This window comes from Ceratotherium simum, chromosome 15, assembly GCF_057802395.1.
Source record: "Ceratotherium simum simum isolate JZ-2026a chromosome 15, ASM5780239v1, whole genome shotgun sequence".
Lineage (NCBI taxonomy): Eukaryota > Metazoa > Chordata > Mammalia > Perissodactyla > Rhinocerotidae > Ceratotherium > Ceratotherium simum.
This window is the reverse complement of record NC_141914.1, coordinates 12,870,427-12,879,357: the sequence shown is the minus strand read 5'-3', so window position 1 is coordinate 12,879,357 and position 8,931 is coordinate 12,870,427. Positions and strand designations below refer to the sequence as shown.

Below are 8,931 nucleotides of genomic sequence, written 5' to 3'. Positions count from 1 at the left end.
ACACACATATACATTATAGTATGTCTGTAGTTTTCTTTATTTTTTCTGACTTCATGTCTGTAAAAAGCATTGATCTTAAAATGAAAATTTACATATTTGGGCATCAGAAGCTACAGAACATCAAAACAACATGTCGGACTTTTGAAGATAAAGTGAATTCAATCCAACTCAACTGGGTTGACGTTCTTACCTTATGCTGATCCTTCTATTTGTTGTCGAAAATATGAGCCAACTGGTTCTTCTAATCGTGAAATAATTTTTGATTTGGTAAATAGGCCAACAGTTGGTTTTGTAGTCAAGCATAATTATAAAAATTGAAAACAATATAAAAGCAACAAAATAATATTTGAGTTAATTTAGAAACTAGATATTATTTTCACATTAGCCCCATTCCATATATTAAAACCCAGATTTTGTTTCTTTTTTAACATGAAAATCATTTTTCCTAATCATGGGCAAGTATATGATTTGTTTTTTAAGGAAGAATAGAATGAAAATAAATGAAAGTCCCCTTCTACTCAAGTAAGCATTGACGTTCTGACAGTGAATTGAGCAAATTATTTAAGGCAGCAAGAATGGCCTTCAAATCAGTGCCCTAGATGGCTATGGGTTATATTTCAAGAGTTGATCAGGATTTCTCTTCACACTTTCCTTGTGAAGGACAAACATCACCTTGTCTCATTTATTTGTATGGTACTTATTCACTACAAGAGATCTAAAAAGAACAAAACCAAGTGCTGAGGATTTTTAAACATGCTTTTCCACTTGCCATTAAAAAGTTTTTTTAGTCTATCCATCCAGGAAGCATTATTCTGCCTCATCGATGTTTCACGTTTTTAAACTTCCTTTAGTTTTCTCAAATGCTTTTCAACAAGCTCTGAAACATTTCACTATGAGATGATATTCCTCTTCTTTTCTTGGGAATATATCACCTGTCTATCATTTCGATTTTATTCTTGGTCCTCCTTGTTTTCCACGGTGAAAATCTGAGATATCAATAAGAACTTCATGTAGTATATAAAATAACATTTCTATTAACAACAGGATGTTTAACAAAGGAGCAGTCAGAGACAAAAAGCCTTCTTGATAAAGGTTAATTATCAGAGTTTCATTCAAAATGCATATGGAAAAAAAAGTTTGGAGGAGAAATACAAAGACTTAAGAGTTTAGCAATAGTCACTAGAAAATGATTCTGTTGAAGAATAAGGAAAACCCAAGTTTCACTACACCATGAGTTCCCAACTGAAACACCAATGAATAATTACCTTAAGGTCATTTTTCTCCTTCTACACTACAGTGATCTGCAATGTCATCAGATAATTCCCTTCACATATCCAATAGGGAAGCTGGTTTGCTTACATGCTCCCCTAACTTGCACAGGCTACCTTTCCGCAACCCTTATTCAAGGGAAAGATCTGTTGAGAAAAGACATAAGTATACAAAGTCAGAGGAAATACCTACTTATTCTAACCATCATAGTTTATTCAGTCATAAATATATACAAATAATAAAAAGTCAGAAGATATTTAAAGCGTATCAACAGTGTGAATCCATATAAAATAAAGGATTGCAGTAGAAAAATTTAATCTCTTTGAATAATATCTTAAATTATTATCACAGGTCACAAAGAAAAAGAACAATCAGAAAACAAGGCAATCATTGTGATTTTTTACAAATATGGAGTGAGTGGCAGAAAAGAGAACATGACTGAAAATCAAGTTAGTGATTTTAAAGACCAATTGTAAGATAATAAAGTAAAAACAAACACACAGAAGTTGAGGGGGAAATTATGAAGGATCCAGAAAGTCTGACAGCTATCTAAAAACATTTTCAGGGCTTGCTCCATGGAATAGCGGTTAAGATTAATGAGCTTTGCTGTGTTGGGCCCAGGTTTGGTTCCTGGGTGTGGACCTACATCGCTCATCAGCAGCCAGGCTGTGGTGGTGACCCACATACAAAATAGAGGAAGACTGGCACAGATGTTAGCTCAGGACAAATCTTCCTCAGCAAAAAACAAAAAAACAAAAAAAAATTTTCAACAGAGAAAGCAGAAACAGTGGAGGCAAGGACCGATTAGGATACAATAGAATATTCCCCCAATTTGAAGAAGTTTCATATTGAAAAGACCTAAAGGATTTGTGAGAAAAATGGCCAACTCCTAGACACAACATTGTGAATTCTACGGATAAGGAAAAAATTCTGAAAATTTCTATAGAGAAATAAGAGTTACCTACGTAAGAGGGGGTGTTCACTAAATACTCAAAAGATATATTGACAAAGATTTTCTCATAGGTAACAAGGGGTGAAAGAATGTCTTCTTTCTTCTTGTCTGTTGAAAAATATTTGGAATATTACATTCTCTACCCTACCAAACTACCAAGAAAATGTGAGAACAACACAGAATCGGTTTTAGATTCTAGTTTTATAATGCCAGAAGTCAGAAAATTTATCATCCATGCACCATATATGACTCAGAAGGCTTGCAGGAAACTGTACAGAAAATAAAATAACAGAGTTCATTTTACATTAACATTTGGAAGAGTCTGAACTTTTAATTCCTTAGGATCATATTTTCTTTTCTACAGGTCCATTCGCATTCTTGATTTTATAGTGCAAAATATTTAGAAAATCATACTGTAAATTCTGCCTTTTAGCATTTGATTATTTGGAATCAATCTAGACAAAGCACAGAAGATTCAATGTTTAAAGAACAAAATGAAATGCTATAAAATTTGACAATATAAATTGGTAATATAACTAACACAAATTGAGAGGTAGAATGGCGGATTGAAAGAAAAGTTGAGTGTGCACGATTTCTTATTTTTTATGGTGGAGATTCATTAGGTACTGTATTAATTTGACAAGTCAGTAAATCATATATTAAATGAATACGTTATTTTAAACTCAAGGGGCAATTTCAAAAAACAAACAGTTAATAGTGGTTTCCTTTAAATAGTGAGATTGGCTGAGAATGGATATTGGAGAGGGAAGAAGCCAACTAGATTTCATATTTTATTTAGTTCACCATATAGTGTGAACTTTTTAACCAAGCAAATGAAGCGATTCTATAATTAAAAGTTTAATAAGAAATACATTAAAGTAAATATTGTCTCTGAAAATTGCAAGTAGTTAAAAAATAAAGTATAATTTTGCTTGGACATTTACAAAAGCCATAAGCTCAGAAATACCTTAAGATCTTTCATGTGTTGAATGACAGCTATTGAATAAACAAAACCATTTAAATCCCAAGGGACAAAACACTAGTAACGTTACAGAATGTCTAGATGTTGTCATTCTTTCTTTTCTTCATTGTTATTGTGATCTGTACTAAGTTCAGAGGACGGGTACTTGGTAAAACCAAAAACTATGATCTTTGACCAAATATAGAGCATAAATAGCCCAGACATGGCCAAAGCTTACTATCCCCATTAGCTTACTCTGAGGTGACATCAGTAGTCTCTCCTTTTAGCCACAGTGATTGAGCAGAATGCAAGATACACTGCACCTCCTCACTAATCTACTGAATGTCATGCAGAGGGAAGAAACCAGGCCTGATCAAAGAGTAAATTTCACAGTAGTCCCAATTGTTAAAAAACCTTCATCCTAGCTGGCATTGAATATGTGAATGTTCCTGTCCTCATAGGAGGTGATATCTTTTAGGGAAAAAAGGTATTTGAAATCAGAAAGCCTTGGGTTTGAATTCCAACTTTACCTTGTGAGCTGGGATATCTTGGTTAAGGACACTGGTGAAGATAACAAAGCTCTTGATTCAGTTTCTTCATCTGTAAATGCAGATGACAAAAGCAACTGATCGAGGTTGTGTTATGAGTGCTAAAACGTGCTTTTATGTAGGATCGTCCATAATTATTTTTGTGGTTTAGAATGAGCAAATGAAGAGAATAATTAATGTGAACATTTTCACTGTCATTACTAAACCTATATACAATTAAGACATCATCAAACAGCAGCAATCCCTTTCTTGAGAAAACATTAAAAAATGCTAAATTCAGATTTTAAACTGTAGTGGCATTATGTGAACTAGAGATTTATGAACAATTATTCATCATAGATCAGGTGTCAGAGAATCACCTACAAAGGTCAGAAAAAGGACCTAACATTGTTTGTCATCCGAACTCTCCTAAAACAGCGAAGAATTCCTCGTTGGGTGATCAGAGATCCCGGTTTTTGTTTTACTGTTACTCTCTTTTAATAGCTTGGTACTAGGGATTGTATCAGATTGTCTTTTCCACCAAAGTGATGTAAAAGACCAATGATGCTGTCAACTTTCATAGTTGATTTTTCAGATGATCTGAGGTCATTTTGTCAAGCACACAATTAAAGGAAGTAGTTTCCTAGAGAAAAAGTCGGACTTGAGAAATGCCCTAAATGCATAAAAAGATGTGCTATCCGAAACTAAATTGAGTTTTTCGTATTTCCTACATTCTTTTACTATTATAACTCAATTCCTTTTTTGACCACATGCATCGACTAGTGCACAAATCTGTTCCACTCGTGATTTGCCTCCAGGAAAAAGACCACACTCTAGGGGAAAATACGATTCAGTATTTCCCCCATAAAAGATACTGGGCTATTTACCAACTTTAACTTATTTTTACATCAACAGTGAATGGAATAGTGTACATTTGACATCTAACTTTATAAACTGGCTTTCCCATTTATTACTTGAGGGACTTAGGGTAGATGTGATGAAGGACGTGCACAATTAAACACATACTAACTTTCTTTTATGCCATGTTGTATTATAATCTGTGTGCTTATAGAAAGTCACTTATACTTCAGCCTCATCTGCAACTACATTCTTGCTCCCCACCACCCCTTTGTTGTAATTCAGTATCCATTTAAGTCCCATCCTGTTCAACTCATTGAGGGTCTGATGAAGAACGTGTCCTCATTCATTTTTCTGAAGGTCTAAGTTAGAAAGATCGAGACATTGTTTTTCCAAGAGCAATAGCATCAGAACGATTTCTGTACTTCTCCATCCTCAGATTATCCCATAGAGACCATTATTGTATTCAGTTTCTCTTCCTGGAACTTCCTTTAGCATAGACTGTCTCCCCAAATCAAAGTTTTTAATTATTTACAATGATAAGTGTTTCTAAGTAGGATTAATGTACCAGCACTCAAAGTCAATTCCCTGGCTCCCCAAGGAAACTCTCCTCACACATTGTACTTAGCTTGTACAGACTATGAAAGTATCTATACTTAACTATACTTGACTCGTCAACTTTTTGCTGTTACTTTTTTTTCCTTGTTTATATTGGGTAACGAGGATATGAAGTTTTCTTAATGTTGTTGCTGAAATGCACTCTTCTCTATTACTTGATTGACCTGTTGGAAGGGATTTTGAGGAGCACTCAATTGAGGTAGCCACTCTTCTGGAAAAAACAGACCTATACAATGAGCTCATTACCTTTCAAGCTTGTGTGCCTTTTTGCATTCTGCATACTCTTTCCAAAATGGACAAAAACATTGTCTATTCAGCGTGACACTTGGAAGAGCTGTCTAAATTGCATTTTACACTTTCTTCATAGAATTTTTTTTAGAAATGCTAAAATTTAAAGAAGTTACCAAATATCAAAAATAAAAAACTCGTCTCACTTTCTATTCTCAATGTTCTACTTTATTCAGCTTTCAATCAAGACCTGAAAGTTCCATTGCATCCCTCCATTTGAGCCAGAACAAGAGCCTAAAACAGTTTTAGTCACTCTTATTCTAGTCCTTTATTCAGACGGCTCCCTGCCCTATGTTGCACCCGTGTCTTCTCTACCAACCAATCCTAGATCTGATTGTACCAAATAAGTCTTTCTTTATTGACATTGTATTATCCCCATCACTCTTGTACTTCCCAAGCCCCTCCTCTTCATCTTCTATATGATTTTTGCTCCATTGCTCTATTGTCCAATGCTTGAGGAGGTGTTTTGACCTTATGTTAAGCTGTGTTTCAATGGGACAAAACTGCGTTTGTTTGTTTTTATTCACAGATTTCAAAATGTGAAATAGCTGTCATGTCATCAAAAAAATACTGAACTTGGTTCAGAACACCTGGGTTTAATTCTTAATTCTGTCACTTGCTAATGATAACTATTTAGTACATTATTTAATCTTTTTAAACTTCTGTTTTCTTACCTCTAATTTAAATTAGATGAGAGCAATATCTACTTCACATGACTGTAATCAAATGAGAATATGTGAAAAATCCTTGTACTGTTCCCAGAATAAAGTAAATATCCAGTGAATACTTACTCATTCTGAATCAGCACCATGCCTCTTTTGGTGTTGAGTATCTCTGTCTCTTTCAGTCCAGATTGCAATAATTCCATTTTAAAAAATGTGAGCATATTTTGCAACAAGTCATAATCCATTCCATAAGGGAATCAACATGCCTACAAATTTCTTTGATCTACACCCTCTCTCCCTTGGGCTAAGAGTCAGTGTGTTCTGGGACAATACAATTAAGGTTTCTAAGAAGCCCTTTTTTCTACAAGAGTCTCAGAAGCATGTCCTTAAAAATGCTGAAAGAATGAATGTTTACTGTACACAGATAATCTATATAGAATTTTGATATGGAGTGTGAGGAGAAAAGATCAATCAAGGATAACTTCAACAACTTTGGCCTGAGCAACTAGAAGAATGGAGTTACCATTTACCAAAATGGGGGTGACAGTAAGAGAAACAGAATTGAAGGGCAGGAATAAAGACACAAAATGCTCATTTTTCCATGTGGCCTGTTGAGATGCCTATTAAACGTGCACGTGGAGATGTTGATCAAGCAGTTGAATACAGGGATCAAGCAATTGGATGTTGATTAAGCAGCTGGATTTAGAAGAGAGATCAAAACTGAAGATTCACACTTAGTATAGTGATGATGTTGTAGCCAGCCACCAAGATGATCTGCAATGACTCATACTTTCCCTTATGTATCCATTCCCACAATGAATCAGAGCTAACCTATTAGTGTGACTAATAGAATATGGTAGAAATGAGAGTGTGTGATTTCTCGGGCTGTGTCTTAAAAATGCATTACAGCTTCTGTCTTGGTGTCCTGAATTGGTTGCTCTAGGGGAAGCTGTCCCCCATGCCATGAAGACATTCATTCAGCCCTGTGGAGAGGCTCATGTAGAGAGAAACCAAGGCTTCTGTAAAATAGCCAGCACCAACTTGCTAGCCATTGGAATAAGCCACCTTGATATTAGATCCTTCAGCTCCAGTCAAGCTTTCAGGTGACTGAAGCCCCAAGCCTATATCTGATAGTAAACTCATGAAAGATCCTAAGTGAGAACGATGCAACTAAGGCACTCTTGACTACTGATCTTCCAAAAAACATAAAAGATCAATTATTTTTGTAGTTTCAAGCAACTTGGTTTTGGGATGATTTGTTTTGCAGAAGCAAAGTAAAAATATAAATTTTGGTAATAGGAGTAAGGTGCCACAGTAATAAAACCCAAAGCATGTTAATTTGGGATTGAGTAACACACAAAAGCTGGAAGAACCTCAAGGGGAGAATTAGTGAAATTCTAAGGGATCTAGAAAAGAATGTCAGCAAAAACCCAATAGCTCTAAAAAGACTGTGAGCAAGGGCTTAAAGAAAGTGATGAAATGTTATTGGAAGCTGGAGAAAGAGAGATTGCTGTTATATAGTGAGAGAAAATTTAGCAACATTGTCATGGGAATAACATGGGCAATATAAAATATACTTAATAAACAGAATTATTTAGCTAAAGATATTTCTAGGCAGAGTATTGAAGGTGTCACCTGGCTTCTTCTCGTTGCCTATACTAAAATGAAGATGAAAAAGTTAAGCAAAGGGAATAATGATTAAATATATGAATTATCCAGGGCTTTCTGTGTTTAAAATAAAACTGTATCTAAGTCCTGCCTCTCCCAGTGGCAAACAATGCTAACAAGAAAATAGCTTCCAGGAAAAGATAAAATCCAAGGCATTGTCAGGAAAACATTGCCTACAGATGAAGGATGCAACTATAAAATCCTTTGTCAAGACCTCAGAAATATTCAAAATGTTATCTCAAAACAGAAAAAAGGGCCCTTTAAGGATTTTAGAGGCAGGTCTCACAGACCCTCTCCATTAAGCAATGTGACTTCTAAGACTCTTAGGTATGTTTTCCTATAGCAGCCTTACAGGAAGCCCAAGGTAAAGAACGGTTTATTGTGACAAGATTTGTTGATCAATGTGGCTTTTTTCTAATTGGGTGAACCTCCAATATGATCCATAGAAGACCTAAAAAGTTTTTTAAGGGAATTACATTTGTGGAAACACTGCTATCTTGGACTAAAAGGCACAGAAAGAGTACAAAAGAAAAAGATGGCTTTGGATTCTGAAATTACTATGGGCTGGAAGCAGGCTGAAAAACCACTCAAACACCAGCCATTTACTATGAAAAAGAAAGAATGATTCAGAATATGCAATCATGATCTCAAATGGCAGAGTTAAGTGTCAAAATGAATAATCTCCAGGTAGCAGGCATATGCCTTAACCCGAGACTGTACCCAGCTAGATTTCAGAATCGCTTTAGAGCAGTTACTCCTCTGGGCCTCCTCTTTCCCTCCTTTATGAAGTGGGGCAGTTATTCTACGTCTGTCCCACCAATGTCTATTGGGTGTATTGGGGATAACTTGTCTCTTTAGTTCACAGGTCCCCGGATCAATAGGAATTTTACTTGCAGAAGTGTACTCTATGAACTAAACTTTAGCCACCTCAGTCACATCTGGACTTGACGTAGACAAGGAAATGCTTGCCGTATAGCTTGCACCTGACGCATAAAGAGATGAGATTTTGGAGGGCAAGGAGGAAAAAGTTGGTGTATTTTGTGGATGGGAGAGAGACCACTGGGGGCCACAGGGTAGATTATGGTATCTAGCTTCAAAGATGGCCCCTAAAGATCCAAACCTCCC

General features: G+C 35.6%; 1 long non-coding RNA gene across 1 annotated transcript; it reads right to left on the bottom strand.

The window, feature by feature from the left end:
• Positions 1–390: 390 nt before the first annotated feature.
• LOC147915123 (uncharacterized) lies at positions 391–3,815 on the bottom strand. Its single transcript, XR_015554381.1, has 3 exons — positions 3,713–3,815; positions 1,266–1,415; positions 391–986 (listed from the first exon to the last, which is right to left on the bottom strand). It is a non-coding gene; the product is annotated as an uncharacterized LOC147915123 (long non-coding RNA).
• Between the last annotated feature and the right edge of the window lie 5,116 nt (positions 3,816–8,931).